The following is a 23907-nucleotide window of genomic DNA, read 5'->3' on the forward strand; positions in this document are numbered from 1 at the left end:
AACCCCTATTTTACCATAGCAGAAATTACATAATTTTTTTTTTCAACCCCTATTTTAAGACAATGAATACCTATGTAACATAGCGATTCGATACGCTCTTTGAACCGTTTTGGATAAAACTCAGCATATGGGGGTTTTCGACCATGCTGATTACAAATATCATACCTATTTTTTACCTGGGTCCTATAGTTTATGTGGCATACGCCCTTTCTATGACAATTTTAACCGATTTGGATGAAACTCGGTATATGAGGGTTTTCGGACATGCTGATTACAAATATCATACTTATTTTTATCTGGGTCTTATAGTTTATGTGGTATACGCCCTTTCTATGACAATTTTAACCGATTTGGATGAAACTCGGTATATGAGGGTTTTCGGACATGCTGATTACAAATATCATACTTATTTTTATCTGGGTCTGATAGTTTATGTGGGATACGCCCTTTGTATGACACTTAAAACCTAATAACTCGAAAACGGAGCCAAATATCGAAGTGGTGTTTCCACATTTAGCAATAGGTCATCAGGTACTACAAGTTCCAAAATTAATGGTCATCGAGGTCAAAGGTCAAAATACTTAAAACCCAATCACTCGTAAACTGCGCCACATATTGAGGTGGTGTTTCCACATTTAGCAATTGGTCATCAACTACTACAAGCTCCAAAATAATGACCATCGAGGTCAAAGGTCAAAATACTTAAAACCTAATAACACGAAAACTGAGTCACATATTGAGGTGCTGTTTCCAAATCTAGTAACTGGTCATCAACTACTACAAGTTCCAAAATTAGTCGCCATCGAGGTCAAAGGTCAAAATACTTAAAACCTAATATCTCGAAAACGGAGCCACATACTCAGGTGCTGTTTCCACATTGAGTAATAGGTCATCAGGTACCACAAGTTCCAAAATAATGACCATCGAGGTCAAAGGTCAACATACTTAAAACCAAATAACTCTTAAATGGATCCACATATTGAGGTGCTGTTTCCAAATCTAGTAACTGGTCATCAACTACTACAAGTTCCAAAATAATGATCATCGAGGTCAAAGGTCACCAACTACTACAAGTTTCAAAATACTGATCATCGAGGTCAAAGGTCAACATACTTAAAACCTAATAACTCGACAACTGAGACACATATTGAAGTGGTGTTTCCACATTTAGTAATTGGTCATCAAATACTACAAGTTTCAAAAATAGTGGCCATCGAGATCAAAGGTCAAAACTCGAAAATGGATCCACATATTGAGGTGCTGTTTCCACATATAGTAATTGGTCATCAACTATTACAAGTTTCCAAAATAATGACCATCGTGGTCAAAGGTCAAAACTCGAAAACGGAGCCAAGTATCGAGGTGCTGTTTCCAAATCTAGTAATTGGTCATCAACTACTACAAGTTTCAAAAATAATGGTCATCGAGGTCAAAGGTCAATCTCGTAAATGAAACCACATATTGAGATAACCTTTCCTCATTTAGTAAATTTGTGTGATCTATTCAATTTTGTACAAAGCAGAAAAAAAGTGAAGAAGGAATAAATTTGAGTGGCTTATTTACTTTTGTATTAATGAGAAAGAAATCAAAGGAGCACAATTTTAACTAGCGCAGAATTTCTGTACCTTTTTGGGCTATTCAAATGGATTAACAAGAAAGAAAGCAAAGATATGCCGTATTAACTAAGAGAAGAGGAGCTACTTTAACTTGCTCATTATGTACTGTTTAAACAAACGAAAATTGACCATTATGTAACTTTTGAACTTACTGAAATGTTCTATTTTTGTACTCAAATAAACGAAAGAATAAAATTGTAGTAACCAGAAAAAGGGAAGAAGGCCCATTTTAACTAACTGAGAATTTCTGTACGTTTTTGTACTATTTAAACAAACGATGGAATAAATTTGAGTGGCCTGTTTTTTATACTAACCAGAAAAAGCGAAGAAGGTCCAATTTAGCTAACAGTGTACTATTTAAACAAACAAAGGTCTCTTGAGTGAGATTTCTAACTAACTCAGAATTTAATTTCATTTTTGTAATACTCAAATTTGGATGAAGTGTTTAGTTTTGTACGAACCAGAAAAAATTGATTGGATTATTTCCTTATGTAAAACTGGAAAAAGTGAAGGGCCATTATTTAAATAAACGAAGGAATAGAGTATTTAGTTTTGTACCAACTAGAAAAAAAGAAGTGAAGTATGAATAAAATTTAGGTGGACTATTTTCTTTTGTACCAACTGGAAAAAAAAGAAGAGCTACTTTAACTAGCTCATTATGAACTGTTTAAAGAAACGAAAATTGACTATTTAACTAGCTCAGAATTTATGTAAGAATAATTTCGATGTTCTACTTTTTATACCAACGAGAAAAAATGAGCTAGTTGAATATTTAAATATACGAAAGAACAAATTTAAGTGACCTATTCAATTTTGTACCAATGAGAAATGGCTCAGCAAAAGGCGAAGAAGGACTATTTTATATAATTTTACTACTCAAATAAACAATGGAGTATTTAGTTTTGTACCATTTTGGAGTATTCAAATAAACAAAGGACTTATAATTTGTGTCAACTCTAAAATTAATTAAACGAAGTAATGCATTTGAGTGAGCTATTTAATTTGAAAAACCGAAGTTGAGTATTTTATACCATTTTGTATTATTTCAACAAACAAAGGAATAAGCAAAAAAGGATCATTTTATATTATTTTAAACTAGTCTAATAAACGAAGGCATAAATATGAGTGAGCTATTTAATTTTGTAGCTGAGTATTTTAACGAAAGAACAAAATTGTACTAATCAGAAAAAGCGAAGAAGACCCATTTTAACTAACTGAGAATTTCTGTACCTTTTTGTACTATTTAAACAAACGATGGAATAAATTTGAGTGACCTGTTTTTTGTACTAACCAGAAAAATTGAAGAAGGTACCTTTATACTAGCCCAATGAACGAAAGAACAAATTTGGGTGTTCTACTTTTTTATACCAAACAAGGAAGAACCATTTTGTACTACTCAAATAAATGAAAGAAAAAGCGAAAAAGACCTTTTTAACTAGCGCAGAATTTCTGTAACGCAAAAATTAATTTGGATGGAGTAACAAGAAAGAAAGCAAAGATATGCCATATTAACTATTTAAATAAACGAAGGGATAAATTTAAGTGATCTATTCCATTTTGTACCAAGGAGAAATGCCATTTTTATCTAACTTAGAATTTCTAATGCATGTTGTATTATTTAAACAAAACGAAGGGCTAAATTTGAGAAAGCGAACATGAACCATTTTACTCAAACTTGGATGGAGTATTTAGCTTTGTATGAACCAGAAAAAAAGTAAAGAAGAACCATTTTAACTAACTCAGATCTTTATACCATTTTGTACTACTTTTTGTACCAATCAGAAGAAAATCAAAGAAGGGTCATTTTAACTAGCCAAGCAGAAAAAAGGAAAGAATTAACACTTTGTACTAACCAGAAAAGGAGAAGAAGGATCAGCATTCTATACTTTTCGTGCCATTTATTGGGGTGTCCTATTTCCTTTTGTACCAACGAGAACAATTTTTAACTGGCTTAGAATTTTATGCCTTTTTGTAAAATTTGGATCAAATCGAAAAAAGCAAGGAAATACCATTTTTAAATAGCTCAGCATGTTACAGCTTTTTGTGTTTTTGGTCTACCCAATTTCTTGACCATGTTGTACTATTTAAAGAAACAAGGGAATAAATTTGTGTGACCTATTCACTTTTGTAACAATCAGAAAAAGGAAAGAACTAACATTTTGTACTAATCAAATAAGCGAAGGAATAAATTTGAGTGACCTATTGAAGAATGAACACATTTTGTTTGCAAATAAAAAAGCGGAGAAGGTCTACTTTCTGTACAAACCAGAGAAAAAACAAATTTGTGTGACCTATTCACTTTTATAGAAAGCAGAAAAAGCACGAAAAAAAGGGAAGAAGGTTCATTATAACAAGCAAGGTATTTTTATACCATTTTGTATTACGGGTGGTCTATTTCATTTGTGTAACAATCAGAAGAAAACAGCTCAGAATGTTACACCTTTGTGATGCTACATTTTGTATTATTTTTGTGTCATCCAGAGAACAACTTAAATTGCCTCTCCCGTCACTAAGTAAGGCTTATAAAATATTTCAACGTAAGATTTAACAAACCTGAATTGCGTCATAATTGTGTAGAACAGACTCCATAGTAATTTGCGTAACATCATGCATGGTCATTTTTGATCACAGCAGAAGAAGAGATCATATCAAAGTAAGAAAAGTTTTCAAAGTTCCATGTTGCTGCAGATATTTAAACAACGTTATGAATGCGTTACCTAACAGGGGTATTGCCTATTGCTCAAAGATTCAATTATTTTTTAAAATTTTCTTTCCTCGTCTAAGTCCAAAAAGACAAATATATATTTTTCCATTTATGTATTTTATTATAATGGCTTATAAGTTTATGGAGTATATTTGGAAATAATAGAACATACATCATGATGTTTTGTATTGCTTGAAACATATTATTTAAGACGGAGAATGCATATAATGCTTTATTGTAGATATATAAAATTATTTATAAGATTTGTTTTTGATGAAGAGATGAAAAATGACTAGCATGGAGATTGTTTATGTTTCACCTAGAGAAAAAGAAATTCAGCGTGAAAACGAGAAACCTATACTGTTAATCCAGCCGTCTGACCCCGATTTGCCAGATGAATTACGTGATAAAGTGAGAATAATATATCCAACACAAGAAATAGAAGAAGTGTATTATTTTAGACGCTATAATAGATATAATGATGAAATACTCCCGGAAAGTGATGATGACAGTGTTTCAAATATTACCTGTTTTGAACTGGAAGCTAATGAGTGTGACTGTACTAGTGAAACTATTAGTGATACATGTGTTATACAATTATTTAATGAGTATACACCAAATTCAGTATTATTATGTGAAGCATGTTCTAAACATAATGAGAATGAAAAAGATCACAACTGTTTGCTGCAGTATGATTACGAATTATTGCAAAAGGTGTGGACGATCTTAATTAAACGTGAAATGAGAGAAAAAATCTATAAACTTTATATAGAGAAGCATTTTAAAAGTTGTAATATTAAGAACACTTATACTTTGGAGAAAAAATTTAATCTGGTATATGAATACATTACAGAGTGTGATTATTATATCAACAAAATAGTAGAAATGTTTTTAGAGAAAGATAAACAATTATTTAATTCTGTAAATGAACACTGAGCCCACTGTAGCATATGCATTTGATTGTGTAAGAATAGAAGAACTTGAACTGTTAACTGGATCAATTTGTAGTATTGTAATATTACAAACATTGGACTCTGGCAACTGATTTGTCAGGGAGAGGCAATTTAAATTGTTCTCTGGATGACACAAAAATAATACAAAATGTAGCATCACAAAGGTGTAACATTCTGAGCTTTTCTTCTGATTGTTACACAAATGAAATAGACCACCCGTAATACAAAATGGTATAAAAATACCTTTTTTTTCGTGCTTTTTCTGCTTGCTATAAAAGTGAATAGCTCAAACAAATTTGTTTTTCTATGGTTGGTACAGAAAGTAGACCTTCTCCGCTTTTTTAATTGCAAACAAAATTTATTCATTCTTCAATAGGTCACTCAAATTTAATAGCACAAAAAAGATTAGTTACCATTGACCTTCTTTGCTTAAGCCACTCAAATTTATTCTTTCCTTTTTCTGCTTGCTATAAAAGTGAATAGGTCACACAAATTTATTCCTTTGTTTGTTTAAATTTGGTAGACCAAAAACACAAAAAGCTGTAACATGCTGAGCTATTTAAAATGGTATTTCCTTGCTTTTTTCGATTTGATACAAAATTTTTCAAAAAGGTATAAAATTCTAAGTCAGTTAAAAATGGTTCTCGTTGGTAAAAAAAGAAATAGAACACCCAAATTTGCTCTTTCGTTCATTGGGCTAGTACAAAGGTACCTTCTTCGATTTTTCTGGTTAGTACAAAAAACAGGTCACTGAAATTTATCCCATCGTTTGTTTAAATAGTACAAAAGGTACAGAAATTCTCAGTTAGTTAAAATGGGTCTTCTTCGCTTTTTTGTGGTTAGTACAATTTTGTTCTTTCGTTAAAATACTCAGCTACAAAATTAAATAGCTCACTCATATTTATGCCTTCGTTTATTAGACTAGTTTAAAATGATATAAAATGATCCTTTTTTGCTTATTCCTTTGTTTGTTGAAATAATACAAAATGTTATAAAATACTCAACTTCGGTTTTTCAAATGCATTACTTCGTTTAATTGATTTTAGAGTTGACACAAATTATAATTCCTTTGTTTATTTGAATACTCCAAAATGGTGCAAAACTAAATACTCCATTCTTTAAAATAGTCCTTCTTCGCCTTTTGCTGAGCCATTTCTCATTGGTACAAAATTGAATAGGTCACTTAAATTTATTCTTTCGTATATTTAAATATTCAGCTAGTTCGTTTTTTCTCGTTGGTATAAAAAGTAGAACATCGAAATTATTTTTTCGTCACAGAAATTATGAACTTGTTAAAATGATCCTTCTTCGGGTTTTTCTGATTGATACAAAAATAGAACATTTCAGTATTTCAAAAGTTACATAATGGTCAAATTTGAGTAAAATGCTTCATGTTCGCTTTCTCAAATTTAGACCTTCGTTTTGTTTAAATAATAGAACATGCACTAGAAATTCTAAGCTAGATAAAAATGGCATTTCTCCTTGGTACAAAATGGAATAGATCACTTAAATTTATTCTTTCTTATATTCAGCTAGTTCATTTTTTCTCGTTGGTATAAAAAGTAAAACATCGAAATTATTCTTACATAAATTCTGCGCTAGTTAAAAAGGACTTTTTTTGCTTTTCTTTCGTTTATTTGAGTAGTACAAAATGGTATAAAATACTCAGCAAGTTAAAATGGTTCTTCCTTGTTTGGTATAAAAAAGTAGAACACCCAAATTTGTTCTTTCGGTCATTGAGCTGTTATAAAGGTACCTTCTTCGATTTTTCTGGTTAGTACAAAAAACAGGTCACTGAAATTTATCCCATTGTTTGTTTAAATAGTACAAAAAGGTACAGAAATTCTCAGTTAGTTAAAATGGGTCTTCTTCGCTTTTTCTGATTAGTACAATTTTGTTCTTTCGTGAAAATCCTTTGGTTGCTACAAAATTAAATAGACTAGTTTAAAATGATATAAAATGATATTTTTTTTGCTTATTCCTTTGTTTGTTGAAATAATACAAAATGGTATAAAATACTCAACTTCGGTTTTTCAAATGCATTACTTCGTTTAATTGATTTTAGAGTTGACACAAAATATAATTCCTTTGTTTATTTGAATACTCCAAAATGATGCAAAACTAAATACTCCATTGTTTAAAATAGTCCTTCTTCGCCTTTTGCTGAGCCATTTCTCATGGGTACAAAATTGAATAGGTCACTTAAATTTATTCTTTCGTATATTCAGCTAGTTCATTTTTTCTCGTTGGTATAAAAAGTAGAACATCGAAATTATTCTTTCGTCACAGAAATTATGAACTTGTTAAAATGGCTCTTCTTCGTTTTTTTTCTGATTGATACAAAAGAAAATAGTCCACCTAAATTTTATTCATACTTCACTTCTTTTTTTCTAGTTGGTACAAAAACTAAATACTCTATTCCTTATTTGAATAATGGTCCTTCACTTTTTCCAGTTGGTACCTAAGGAAATAATCCAATCAAGTTTTTCTGGTTCGTACAAAACTAAACACTTCATCCAAATTTGAGTATTACAAAAATGAAATTCTGAGTTAGTTTTTTTTAAAAATGGTCCTTCTTGCTACAAAATTGGAAAGCTCACTCAAGAGTACAAAATAGTATTGAACTTCTGAGCCGGTTAAATTTATCCGATTGTTTGTTTAAAATACGCAATTATTTCTCGTTGATGCAAAATTGAATAGGTCACTCAAATTCACCCCTTCGTTTGTTTAAATATTAGAACATGGTCTAGAAAAAATGACATTTCTCGTTGGTACAAAATTCAATAGGCTACTCAAATTTATTCCTCCTTCACTTTTTCTGCTTTGTACAAAATTTATCCGTTGCTCCGTTTACAAGCTCTCGATGGTCATTATTTTGGAACTTGCAGTGATTGATGAACTATTACTAAATGTGGAAACACCACCTCAATATTTGGCTCAGTTTTCGAGTCATTAGTTTTTAAGTATGTTGACCTTTGACCTCGATGATCATTATTTTGGAACTTGTAGTAGTTGGTGACCGAGCATCTCAATATGTGGCTCAGTTTTCGTGTTATTTGGTTTTAAGTATGTTAACCTTTGACCTCGATGATCATTATTTTGGAACTTGTAGTACCTGATGACCAATTACCAGATTTGGAAACAGCACCTCAATACTTGGCTCCGTTTTCGAGTTATTGGGTTTTAAGTACTTTGACCTTTGACCTCGATGGTCATTATTTTGGAACTTGTAGTAGTTGGTGGTCGATTACTAAATGTGGAAACAGCATCTCAATATGTGGCTCAGTTTTCGTGTTATTAGGTTTTAAGTATGTTGACCTTTGACCTCGATGATCATTATTTTGAAACTTGTAGTAGTTGATGACCAGTTACTAGATTTGGAAACAGCACCTCAATATGTGGATCCATTTAAGAGTTATATGGTTTTAAGTATGTTGACCTTTGACCTCGATGGTCATTATTTTGGAACTTGTAGTAGTTGATGACCAGTTAGTAGATTTGGAAACAGCACTTCAATATGTGGCTCCGTTTCTGAGTTATTAGTTTTTAAGTATTTTGACCTTTGACCTCGATGGTCACTATTTTGGAACTTGCACTAGTTGATGACCTATTACTAGATTTGGAAACAGCACCTCAATACGTTGCTTCGTTTTCGAGTTATTGGGTTTTAAGTATTTTGACCTTTGACCTCGATGACCACTATTTTGGAACTTGTGGTACCTGATGACCTATTACTCAATGTGGAAACACCACCTCAATATGTGGATCCATTTTCGAGTAATTAGGTTTTAAGTATGTTGACCTTTGACCTCGATGGCCACTATTTTGGAACTTGTGGTAGCTGATGACCTATTACTCAATGTGGAAACACCACCTCAATATGTGGATCCATTTTCGAGTTTTGACCTTTGACCTTGATGGTCAGTACATTTTTGATGACCAATTGCTAAATGTGGAAACAGCACCTCGATATGTTGTTTCGTTTTCGAGTTTGACCTTTGTTCACGATGGTCAGTAGTTTGAGGACATGCTTATGTCATTTCTGCTATGTTAAAATGTTCAAATAGGGGTTGAAAAACGAGTTCACCCTCTAAAAAGTGTTCATAAAAGGGAACGAATCTTATGTATTATCTGCTCTCCTATGTAATTTCATTAGGGGTGGAAAAAATGGTCATCAAAGAGAATGAATGAATACACCCTCTAAAATGATTATCTGTAGACCGTGGGTGTTCAATTGTAATCTTTGCTCGTTATGTTAAAATAAGGGTTGGAATGAGTTAAGTATTCTTATGTCATTTCTGTTATGTTAAAATAGGGGTTGAAAAATATGCTCATAAAAGAGAACGAGTTCACCCCTAAAATGGAGGCCTGCTATGTTATGTAGTCTTCTGCTCTTATATGTGTTCGTAATCTTATGTTACCTACTATGTTAAAATAGTGCTATGTGTTATCTGCTCTTCTATGTGTTATCTGCTATGTTCAGAATAGGGGTTGGAAAATATGCTCATAAAAGGGAACGAGTACACCCTTGCTATGTTATGTGTTCGTAATCTTATATGTTATCTGCTATGTTAAAATAGTGTTATGTGTTATCTTCTCTTCTATGTGTTCGTAATCTTATGTGTTATCTCCTATGTTAAAATAGGGGTTGAAAAATTTGCTCATAAAAGGGAATGAATACACCCTTGTTATGTTACGTACTCTTTTGTGTTATCTGTTCTGCTGTGTGTTACGTAGTGTTATGTGTTATCTTCTCTTCTATGTGTTCGTAATCTTATGTGTTGTCTCCTATGTTAAAATAGGGGTTGAAAACGAGTACACCCTTGTTATGTTATGTGTTCGTACCCCTTTGCTATGTTCATTGTCTGCTATGTTGAAAAAGTGCTCATGAAAGAGAACGAGTATACCCTTGTTCTGTTATGTGTTCGTAGGGGTTGGGAGAAAATATGCTCATAAAAGGGAATGAGTTAACCCCCTAAAATGTGCTCGTAAAAGGGAACGAATACACCCCCTAAAAAGTGGTCATAAAAGGGAACAAATTCACCCCTAAAATGGAGGTCGTAAAAGACCGTGGGTTGACGGTTCACGGTGCTCGATTTCTCGTATCCCCCATATGTCCCCCGGCATAGTGTGTCGGGCGGCACTAGGAAACTCGTTGTCTGCTTCAGGCGGGACTGAGAAAGTGGGTAGAGGGTCAGTGGCGCAGAAGCCTCATGGCGCAGACGCCTCACGTTCTCACTACTTAGATATTATTCTCATACAGGAACCCTACGCCAAAAAACAACAAATTAACAGTAATGGGATCAATGGAGGTTATCTATGCAGGAGAGAAACCTAAGAAAATTAACAGAGGTGATAAACCAGGCACGGGGGAGAAACCGAACAAAAATACCACAGGAGAGAAACCAATGGCGCTTATAGTAAATAGAAACAAGAATTTGAGAACATTAAATTTAATTCAATTTAGAGATCCGTGGACAATTAGTATCGAACTCAAAACAGAAATGGGAAATTATAAAATCATAAATTGCGACAGTCAGTTTAGTCTGGACATCGAACCTTTTTTAAAAATAAATTTGACAAAAATATGCAAAACATATAAAAATGACGAAATACTTATTTGTATGGATGCAAATGCCAAATCACCAATTTGGAATAGTAGGATTACGGATGAAAAAGGGAAAAAAGTTAGTAGAAATGATCGTGCAAAATGAGCTAGTGGTTATAAATGAAGAAGGCCATCCGCCAATATTTAGCAACACGCAAGGTGGGGAATCGAATATAGACGTAACATTATCAACGTTACAACTAAGTAACAGAATATGCAACTGGAGGGTCTTGGATACAGCCACGCTAAGTGAGCACAATGTTATTATGTTCGAGATTGACGGTACAAAATGAGAAAGAATATATGAAAGCACAAGAAAACACACTAATCTACAACACCAAAAGAAAAAAACTGGGAAAAAGTTTTTAGAAACATAAACTTGCCGAAGATAAATGATGATGATGTGGATGATTTGTCAGTAAAAATAGAAGCCGAAATAATAAACGCTATCAAAAGTTCAACAAAAACAAAATCACAATAGACAAACAGATTTAAAAAAATGGAATGGAGAGTTGCAAAATCTGAAAATGAAAACCAGAAAAGCAAGGAAATTATACCAAGCCACGTGGGATGCCGAAATCAAACAAAGAAGACTAGAAAAATATAGAGATATTGAAAACAAATATGAAGATAAACTAAAAGAAACAAAATTAAAAAGTTGGAAAGCATTTTTAAAGGAAAACATAAATCTAGACATATGAGGCAAACCATAAAATAATTAGTAATAAAGTAAACAAGCCAACAACACTTTCTACCCTCAAATTGGACAATGGAGAACATACCAAGGATTGGGAAAATACAGTAAATTATTTAATGACGAAGCTCTTACCGACTGACGACCCAACTAAAGAGAACGATGAACATAGACAGACACGAAATCAGATGAAAATACCACCTAGAAATGATGAACAAATAGAAGAAACTACGATCGAAGAGATATGGCATACATAAAAATTCAAAAACAAGAAAGCCGCAGGACCGGACAATATAAAATCAGAAATATTCAAGGATCAAGTAGAGAAATGGGCACCATACTTATCGAGACTGTGCAACTTGTGTCTAAAACAGAGAAGGGTACCTAAAAACTGGAAGAAAGCCAATTTAGTCACAATCAAAAAGAATGACGACAAAATGAACGACGATCCAAAAGCGTACAGACCAATATGTCTCCTAAATACAATTGGCAAACTCTTCGAGAGAGTTATCGTAAAAAGATTAAACAAATACAGAAATATAGAAAATGATAGGCTACATGGTTTTCGGAAAGGAAGAAGTACTGAGACTGCAATAAGGAGACTTTTGGAACTAAAGTTAATTGAAAAGGGTAAGACGGAGAAATATCAGGTAGTAATATACGTAGATATAAGTGGGGCCTTCGCTAACCTATGTGGCCATCACTATTTAAGCAATTTAAAGAAATGGGGTACCAAAGTCTCTGTATAAATTGATGATAGATTACTGTACCGATAGGAACATAACATACATAGCACCAAATAAAAATATAACTACATATAGTACAAAAGGATGCCCACAAGGATCTACATCTGGCCCTACATTGTGGGATATTGTAATAGATCCATGTCTGAAATGTCTTAATCGACTTGAAGAAACAGAAGGAGTAGTTGGTTATGTTGATGACATAGCGATAGTGTTGTCGACATCTTCAAAACACGAAGTAGAAAGAAAGGGAAACATAATACTAGAAAAGCTACAAAAATGGTGTTCAACAAATAACTTAATTTAACTCTTTCCGGAACAAAAAACAAAGTATACAATTTTTGGACAGAAAATTCAAATAGGTCCTATTCTAAAGATATCCAATAAAAAATGGACAGAGTTAAAGAGTTTAAGTACCTGGGAGTATGGATAGATGAAAAATTAAATTACGTAAAACATATAGAGGAGATTACGAATAAGAGCAAAAAAGTATCACACAAATTACTAACAATAGCAAGAAGGGACTACCGAATCCCTAAGAGGATATTGCAAGCTTACAACAAAACAGTGATAATGCCGGTACTTAGCTATTGTGCCAGTGTCTGGTATCACAGACTTTTTATGAACATAAAACTAAGACAAACAATAAATCGGGCACAAAGAGGGGTACTTATAAAAACCCTAAATGTAATAAAAACCATGTCAACGGAAGCTCTACAGGTACTGGCTCAGGAAGAACCAATACATTTCCAGGTACTAAGACAGGCCTATAAAATGTGGTCAAAAAATGACGAAATTACAAAAAATTTAGAAATACTAGGACAAATTCCAAATAATGAAACAGAGTTAGATAAAATTACTGAAAGAAAATGGCAATGGGAATGGGAAAACTCAAGTAAAGGACAGAAACTACGTAAAAGAATACATACCGACGATACAAATAAGGAAAGAGATGCCAAACCTAAATAAGGAGACCATGGAGGCACTTTCTGGCCATGGACCATTTAAGTCTAATTTATATAGGATCACAATAGAAGAAAATCAGACATGCATCTGCGGAATGGCTCAGACACCCGAACATGTAACATGGACTTGTGTATACTTTATAACTAGAGAAGATATAATGAATATCAGAGACGAACTCAAAAATGAAACATGGGATAACATCAGACAGGATAAAATAAAGCTACAGAAGTTCCAAGAATTGACAAAACACATAGTGGGAAACATGTGGAATAGAAGAATTGAAAACAGGAGAATAAGAGAACGGAATACAAACTAGTTTTAGAGAAAAATATAACATAGAGAATTAAATTTTATAAAATTCCTGCAATGAAAACCGGAATAGGAAGACGCTACTCTTGTTTTGTGTTTAGTGTTTAGTGTCAGTGCTAGTGTCATATTGTTAATTGTGTGTCTTAAATGTGAATGTTTGGTGCGATCTCAAGAAATAAACAAAATACGTGATAAAAAAAAGAAAATTTATATTATATATATTTGTAATATTCTTTACAAGTTTGTCCGTTTTTGTAAGAAAAGAAAATAATAATAATATAAATGAAAATAATAAAAAAAGGTACATTAAAGGACATGGTTTAAAGTATTAGATGCCGTGCTAGAAAAATATGCCTCACCTCAACCTGCTGAGGAATAATAGCCGAAAAAAGAGATACACGAAAATAAAAGTAAAGAGAGAAATTAAAGGCAGAGGCAAAGTTGTGACTGCCCTATAATAAGTCCAAAAGTAATTGGCAACGGCAGGGGAATGTTGAGGCCTTAAAAAAAAGTTCGCGAGATACGAGGCTTCTAACGGCTCGTATTGGCTTCTAACACTCAATTTGAACACTGCACTTTGTATCTGAACGTGGAACCATTTTCGGCGGCAATTTTGAACAAGTTTGCCCGAAATCAAATCAACTCTCGTACTAAGCTCTTTGGTTTCCCACGATCTATCAAACAAGGTATCACTCGACCTATAATCCCATTTGAAATTTCAAAGTTGGTCCCTGGGCTCATGATGTGCGCCCTGGGGATACCGCAACAACACCATTCCACGTTGCCTATGTTTTTTTTCTTTTTTTGATTAATCGTTTTCTACTCAACCGTTCTGATTTATAAGTACTGGAAATTTTTTCTGGTACAATACAATTTTCGGGGCCATCTTGAAAACGGTGCCCCATATCAAAAATTGTTTCGTACAAAAATTGTTCAATTTTCCAAGCTCTTTCGAACGAGGTATCACTTGACCTATGTTCTCATTTGAAAATTTCACGTACACCCCCCTTCCCCCAAAATGACTTAACATTTTTCTTATTTGATGTATAGTTCGCGAGATATTGGCTTGTAAGACTTATTTTGACCCCCCTATATATATATACGGCAAATTGTGGAGGCGTTAAAATATTAAATAATACTTTTGATAAAGTGGATACTTTCAAATATTTAGGATCAATATTAACAGATGAAAATCATATTCACGAAGAAATTAAATGTCGACTAAAAGCAGGGAATTCGTGTTACTATTCGGTTCAAAATCTCTTGTCGTCGCGAATTCTGTCGAGGAATTTGAAGCTTAAAATATATAAAACGATAATCATGCCTGTTGTTCTGTATGGTTGCGAAACATGGTCGCTTACTCTGAGGGAAGAACATAGACTGAAAGTATTTGAGAACAGGATCCTGAGAAGAATATTCGGACCCAAGAGGAACGAGAATGGGGAATGGCGAAAGCTTCATAACGAGGAACTACATAGTTTATACGGTTTACCCAACATTGTTAGGGTCGTCAAGTCTAGGAGGCTTAGGTGGGCAGGTCATGTAGCTAGAATGGAAGAAAGTAGAAACGCTTTCAAAGTCTTGACTGGTAGACCCATAGGAAAACGACCATTAGGAAGACCTAGGCGCAGATGGGAGGATAATATTAAGATGGATCTCGCAGAGATAGGAATACAAAGTGGAAACTGGATCCAATTAGCTAAGGATAGAAGTCAGTGGAGAGCTTTTGTGAACGCGGCACTGAACCTCCGGGTTCCATAGGCCATAGAGTTAGTTAGTTAGTTAGTTAGTTAGTTATATATATATATATATATATATATATATATATATATATATATATATATATATATATATATATATATATATATATGCACAGAATGTTAATGAACTATACCGTCAAACTGTAAGAGATGATGCATTACATCAAAATAGAGAAAAGGTCCATATGGACCTATGGTGAAAAGTGCATTGTTTCAGAGCTTGGGCTGTCCAAAATCACAAAAAGGGTAAATTTCAGTAGGTCCTATTTCGAATTCCAGGAACTATGGATGGTGGTTCTTATCAGCGTAAAGGATAGCACCATACAGAATCCAAAATTGCATATTTCATCAATTGTCAATAGCTGGGGAAGGTATTCCGTACAGAGTGTAATTCTCAGATATATTTTCAATAGAGTTTTCCACAAATATTCCCTGCAAGGAATAATCCGTATACCCATTGAACATTAATGAAATATGCATTTTTGGATTGCGTATGCGTGACTTCCTTTACTCTGATAAGGACTACCATCCACAGTCTCTTGAATTCGAAATAGGCCCTCTTGAAATTTGGCTTTCTCACGATTTTGGACAGCCTAGCTCTGAAACTATGCACTTTTCGCCATAGGTCCATATGAACTTTTTCTCTTATTATGATGTGAGGAATCATCATTTGAAGTTTGTCGCTAGTTCATTAACACCCTATATATATATATATAAAAGCATTTTCGAATTCAATAGAATATTCCTGTAGGATCTACAGGAATATTCTATTGAATTCGAAAATCCTCCTGGGCACATTGACATTGTGATTTCTTTCCATTTGCACAAATTGACGACTATTGAGACTTCACTGACACCTCAGTTATGTTAACAGGTTACAAACGACAGTCTCAGTCAACCTTCATTCTTTACAATCGTGTGCAGTTTTACCTGGTTAACATAGACTTGGATCATCAAATCCTTGATGGAATACTTAACTGTAATGTCATACTCCATCAACATTGCGAGAGCGGAATGCAAGGTTATTGGTACTTAGTCATCTACAACAAAAGTACAAATACAATAATCTGCAGTTTCAAGGTAAAGTCTAGTGTGTGAATGATTTCACTGATTTTCTGAAAGAGAATAGGAGAACGTTTGATTGTGTTTAAGCCCATTTTCAATAACTGTAACACACTTTCATATATTTACAATCGTAACTGTGATGTTTTAGTTATGTCGTCCTGTAAAGTAAAAGAGTATTTTAAAACCTGCCTGTTTACAAAAGTGCAATCGTAGTTGTCGATGTCCCTGAATTTTATACTTTGTTATCATACGAAATAATATTTGTAAATAATTTCATAATATAGCAGCTTAAAGGATTGGTTTTCATTGATTAACGTTCTTTTTATCATGCAGGCATTCTTAAATGAAAAAATAATTTATAACGTCTAGGAAATTTACAATATACTGTACATAATTAATTTTCGTTTAATTGCTTGATTGTTCTCAAGTTTCTTGTTCGTTTAAGTTCATGTTCCACTTCTCAGTAATTATGCTCACAAACTGTGTAATTAAATGAGCACATTATCAGCGTACTGGCAAAGACATGCATCATAAAAATGCAATTGAAAGCTAACGGAACACGTTCTGGTCAGGTATTTCTTGATCCAAGTTTATCGCAGAAAATTGTTATCAGGCACCATACCGATTGTGAATGTCGCTTTGTTAGTAATAATGACGTACACAAGGGAGGGTGTTTTAATCTGGGCTTTAACAAGATAAGCAAAATTAAACTTTAACCTAACCATAATAAGATATGTATCCAAACAACAAATCTTAAGAACTTAGGAACTTGAACCACCCTGTTGACGAATATCTGCGTAAGTCACTACTTACAAGGGACATCACCCAATTGTCCGGCTCCGATTTCAATGAAATTTTTATTGCTGATAGAGGACATGTATTCATTACTTGTGATGACAGAAATTTTTGCCATGGTGCATGTTTTCTATTTTTTAATAATTTTTAAAGGTTGTGATGTGGTTAATAGAGATTACTGCAGAAGTCCCTTACTACCCTTTGTAAACGAAGTGTTAATGAAAGAACAACCATGTAGATACGTATAGGGCATAGGGGGAAGTCGTATGGTACGTATGACCTTGACGGCAGCCATCTTGAAATCCGCCATTTTGAATTAAGGCCAAGTTTCTAAAATGGGAATATGGTAATATGATACATAATTTCGGGCTAGAATTTAATCAGGAAGACAATGGTGAAGTTAGTTTTAAGATGCGCCCATTTGGGGAAAAGTTACAGGCATATTAATTGTTTATACTTACTATGTGCGTAAGTCCCTTACCTCCGCTTCTAACCCGCGTATTAATGATAATAAGTGGATAAAGGTTTCGGTAATACATATTATGGCTAGAGGGAAGTGATACGATAAAGGTATCATCAACGGCAGCATTATTGAAATCCGCCATTTTGAATTATAGTGAACTTTTAAAAAACGAAAACCATAGCATGTGGCACCTAATTTAAATAGTAAATTTTCCCCAAAAGCCAATGGTATCATTAATTTTGTTCTATAGTTAACTAGTATGAATTTATGACTCTTCTAATGTGCACGAAACGTCCATTATTCGATCCTTCAAATTGACAACACTCCTAATTTTCACCGCATGTTTTAAGATCCCAACTGGCACTTTGGAATTGTTGCCATGGCTCATGTTTTCTCAATTTATTACATTTTTTTAAGAGTTGCAATTTGTCAGTTCATGAATAAGCATCCAGCAATCTTTCTGAATTTTGAAGACTTGCCATGTAATTATTAATTTCCTAGACAATGTAATTATTTATTTCCCATAACTGCCCTTCAAAAACACGTTTACTGACATGAATTATCTCACAACGATACAACTCCAACTTTTCATTCAGGTAGTACCGAAGACGTAGCTTGTAATGGATAGTAGATGAGACGAGAAATCAAATGAAAATTCACTTCAAAAAAGAAAACGAAATATGATTGTTGTGTAAATGGTCTTTTGTTTTGTTTTATATTTATTTGTTTATTGTATATTTATTTATTTTCTATGGCAATATTTTAGGAAGTCAGACAAAAAAGTCATTCGTTTTCTAGCGATTGTTGTCGATGGTTCATGTTTTTAAGATTTACAATCAGTATTGATCATGAACTCGATTAAGTTACACCTCTTTATAAACAAGTTACCTGTTTTCATATTTTGTTCATGGTACAAACAGTGTGTTGGGTACAGTCATATTATGTCTCTTTGATATTTTCTATTATTGCTGCTGTTCCTTTAAAGTTGTATTTATTTTAAAGAAAAATACTGTTTATCGTTTGCGCAACATGTAGGCTACATTTCATGATAATTTTGAGTTCGTGTAACACCAATTTGTTATAATTTTATTTGTATTTCTTTACGTCACATAGGTCCATAGGTTCATCGTGTACTCTGGGTTAAAATAAATGATTACACTGCCTAGGAAATTAATAATTACATAGCAAGTCTTCAAAATTCAGAAAGATTGCTGGATGCTTATCCCAACACTATTCATGAACTGACAAATCGCAACTCTTAAAAACTGTAATAAATTGAGAAAACATGAGTCATGGCAACAATTCCAAAGTGCCAGTTGGGATCTTAAAACATGCGGTGAAAATTAGGAGTGTTGCCAATTTGAAGGACCGAATAATGGACGTTTCGTGCACATTAGAAGAGTCATAAATTGATACTAGTTAACTATAGAACAAAATTAATGATACCATTGGCTTTTGGGGAAAATTTACTATTTAAATTAGGTGCCACATGCTATGGTTTTCGTTTTTTTAAAAGTTCACTATAATTCAAAATGCCGGATTTCAATAATGCTGCCGTTGATGATACCTTTATCATATCACTTCCCTCTAGCCATAATATGTATTACCGAAACCTTTATCCACTTATTATCATTAATACGCGGGTTAGAAGCGGAGGTAAGGGACTTACGCACATAGTAAGTATAAACAATTAATATGCCTGTAACTTTTCCCCAAATGGGCGCATCTTAAAACTAACTTCACCATTGTCTTCCTGATTAAATTCTAGCCCGAAATTATGTATCATATTACCCTATTCCCATTTTAAAAACTTGGCCTTAATTCAAAATGGCGGATTTCAAGATGGCTGCCGTCAAGGTCATACGTACCATACGACTTCCCCCTATGCCCTATACATATCTACATGGTTGTTCCTTCATTAACACTCCGTTTACAAAGGATAGTAAGGGACTTCTGCAGTAATTTCTATTAACCACATCACAACTTTTAAAAATTATTAAAAAATAGATAACATGCACCATGGCAAAAATTTCTGTCATCACAAGTAATGAATACATGTCCTCTATCAGCAATAAAAATTTCATTGAAATCGGAGCCGGACAATTGGGTGATGTCCCTTGTTAGTTATGTTTTAATCCTTAGATGCTAGATTCAGAGTACATTTGACAAGTATGTATAATAGATGAATAATTGCAGACTTTGGTACAAAAACCCGTTTAGTCCAGAAGGTGAAAGAGTAAAAGAGATAGCTTCACAAGGGTTTCTCTTCATCCGATTTTCTTCAAACTTGACACGTATATACTAGACCGAAAATAAATCGACAAGTATTTTTTTCCTTCGGTAAATAGGTTAAGGGGGGCAAAGGACCCTTTTGCAAAAAGGATCCCTTGAATAAAAGGGGCACATTAAATAAACGAAACTCTACCGATGCAAAGATGACTTCAAAGTAGGAAATACGTACCGTATTGTGTCGTTTCTGCGAGAGAAGGGTTGCATGGCCTATAGCTCCCTTCGAAATAACAAATTTGTCGAGATTACTGCAGGCGCCCACAAAGTGTAACCACAGATTATTTTTGTGGTAGATGGAAAAAATCGGCGGCCACGTATCACATATTTGTGGGCACAGATTTTGAAATAATATTTTTGGCTCCAGGATTTCCCGCAGGGTCCCAGACGGGGTTCAACCCAAAATTTTTAAATGGCAAGGGTGGTCGAGTAGCATATCGAGTGAAATCTGCTGTTAAATAGAAGATGAAATAACTCTCGACTCTCTACTATAGCCCTGTGCCAAATGGCGGCGGGTCGAAATGGAAACACAATCTGCATTGAAAAGTCTATGCTACTTTTATAAATGTGGAACTGTGATACAGATGTGAAACAGGGAAACACGTATTTTATCATTTTAAAAATATACAATGTATTAAGATATAAGAAAAGTATATCCCAGAATCTCAGACGAGTCCTATTCATAATTTTCAAACAGCAAGAGGGATCAAATTGCGTATCGTTTGAAAATTGTTAAAGTGAAAAAAGCTGGAAGAAGTCTCAACTGTCTACACCTGTGCAATAAAATGGCGGGTCAACATGCAAACACAAACTTGATCGAAAAGTCTATAGCCACTCCTATAGATCTGAAGCGTTGGTACAGATGTCAAAAGAGGGAAGCTAGTATTTCGTCATTTCAAAAGTAGGGTAACGTAGAGACGATCTAAAACTACTTAACATTTGATCTCTGTATGTACGAGAAAAGGATTATAGATAAGGGATAAACGCCTCCTTTGAATGGAAAAGTTTCCCTAAATTACTAGTCATGCAGTATCTGTCAAAGAGAAGGTAGAAAATATTTCCCAAACATAAACACGCCACAACTATGCAATTGGTGTGTAGGAAAAATTAGATTAAGGTAACTTAAATCTTCCAGCAGCTGAATAAAATGGACGTCATATTTAATAAAGGTCGGCGCTAGAGAAACAATAATGTGCTTAAGTACAGGTGGCCGAAAATTAGAAAAAAGGAAGGTTTGTTGTTTCTGCTGGAAACATGAGTCTTTTTGTGTTATGTGGGGAGAAATGATGAAATCGATATTAAACGCAATAAAATTAAGTAGCTCGGTGAATAAACCAGTGTTATTCAAAAAGTGAAATCTGGGAGGAAACAGGAGATGCAAACAATGTCCCAAGGAAATGCAAATATGCATGGGTACCAAAGTGACTCTACCACACAACAACAACTGCATGTTGATTAGGGTAGACCGGGGCTGGTTGGCAGCAGGGACTGATTGATGAACTGCATAGAACTTCTCCGTTAATTAACGTAATGCGCTGTTACTGCTATCATAGAATAGCGACCTGTGGATGCTGCTGCCATCTTCATACGGAATTTGTAACTCACTGATAAGGGCGTCTATTAGATAAAGAGTGTTTTTGCCAGTCTAAAATATTTTTTCAGTTCTCAGTTGCATCACAGAATCGTCACTTCTTGGAATACAGAGGTAAGTAATATAGCATTAGTTAGATCTGAACTTTGTTTTCATGAATATCAAACAATAAAACTTAAATGGCAAACAATTGCTGAGTAATTACTACCTTGTTGCACAACATGTGCTAGTGGTTAGTTGGCGTATATTACTTGGGGCTGGTTGGCAAGTGGACCAACCGACCGCGTTTTGAATCTTATTTCTTTTACTTTTATTGTCACGTTGTTTGTTTTATTGTTATGTTGTTTAGTGTTCTGTCAATCTTTTACTTCCATGTTATAGAGTAACATGAACGTATCGGATTACTGTCAAAATTTCGAAATCGAGATAAGACTGGATTTGGGCTCTACTACCTCTGAAACGCAAATGAAAACCATATCTGGTTTGAGGTCTTTGTGTGTTTGTTTGTCCACAGATATTTTGCTAACGATAACTCGCGTAAAATTGAATCTATTTAGTTGAAATTTAATACATATATTTGTGTTAGTGCAGACACAAGACCTATTGTTTTTGGTTGAATTCGGATCACTAGGCTACTTCCGGAAATAAAGATCACGCAAGTGTTATTAACATAGAAGGTTGGTCCATTTTCGAAAGCTGGCGCCAGGAAAGAAGCTCGTGCTAATTTCAGAAAAAGAACATCGACTATCTTTACCGACATGCCTGTAAAGGATGCCCTGGCTAAGAGAGCTGCAAAGTGAAGGCAAACCAAAGCTACTGCTTCTTCCATTGAAGCAAAGAAAAATCCTTTTGGGAAGAAAGAGAAACAGAAGAATGGAAGACATATATCCAGAAAGAACAAGAAAAAAGAAGAATCTGATGAAGAGAAAGATTTCTGCATTGTGTGCTTGGATGCACACACACACACACACACCAACAGCCGTCCAAGCAAAAATTGGATCCAGTGTGTGTTTTACAGAGCATGGTCGCATGTAGAGTGCACAAATGATTTGCCATTTTACACATGCCATAACTGTGACTCTGCATTTTCTGAATAGGCCTAATTCCAGTTGTTCATTGTCAAGCATAATTTGTATGTGCTCTTTTGTTACATAAATGTAGGCCTAGCTATTGTTTTTTCTTTCTTTATGAAAAGTAAGAAACACACTGCGTTTCTTGATAGTTCAGTTATTTTAATTACATTTTGAAATAATACGAAGAATTAGCCTACATTAAAAAAAAAAAAAAAACACTTAGCGTAACGGCCCGATTTGTGGGCCTGAGCCGCTCCACGCCATCTGTTAGTGACTGGCGGAACTACGTCCAGCCTAGTGACGAACACGTGGTCAGTGCGTCGCGTCGCCCTATCTCTAACCGGCGTATCGGAAGCTTTCTAGATCTAGTGGCCGTCACGTCTTTTATTCATGTGATTCCCCAGTTTGCCTCACGACGCAGGGTGGTGGGGAAGCACCCCCCGGGAATCGAACGCGGGACCACGCGAAAATGAATCCAACGTTCTAACCACTAGACTAAGGTGTCCCCAATCAGCCTCTACCGCATCCTATTAAAACTGATTGATATAATCTTGGTTTGATAATCTTGTAGTTTTCGATGTCATGACAACCAAGCTAGAATGGAACATGACAACCAAGTTTTCACATTTCATAATGCTGATTCTTGTAAATGCTGTGAATAAAAGCCATTTCAAAATTCAAACAAATAGCTTACTTCATTGCAATATATATAGAATTTAGAAAAATCACATTTATTACCAACAAATACACTTTTTGTTTGTATTTGGTTGCTTAAGGTTTTCTAGAAATATATAGAAAAATAGAAATATATTTAAAAAGTATGCCAACTAGCCGCACAATACCAAACAACCCCACAATACCAGGCTGGTTGGCATACTCCATTTTAAAAGAAAGAAAAATTTATTTTTAGAGAACCGTAGGCAACAAAACATAAACAAAAATTTGATTTATGGGAGGAAACATTGGTCTGTCCATACATGTCTATTACAGGCAATACAGTGCACTAGCTGCTCATAAAAAATGAAGAATGATAAGTTCGCCAATCAGCTCCGGTCTCCCCTAGAGAAAGAAACCTTTGATGTAGACATGACCTTTCCTGCTATATTGTTATGCCCAAAAAACAGTTGTGAATATGGGTGACTGCATTGATTTCGGCACCAAAATATTTAACATTATATTCTAGGTTGTCTTTGCATTGACAGAGCTTCGTTTGTTTATTACTGGGTATTTCTAAACTCTAGCGCCCCTGCATAAGGAGGCTTTTGCCTCCCCTTACCGTAT

The sequence above is a fragment of the Thermobia domestica genome, chromosome 9 (assembly GCF_964235325.1).
Source record: "Thermobia domestica chromosome 9, izTheDome1.hap1.1, whole genome shotgun sequence".
NCBI classification, from domain to species: domain Eukaryota; kingdom Metazoa; phylum Arthropoda; class Insecta; order Zygentoma; family Lepismatidae; genus Thermobia; species Thermobia domestica.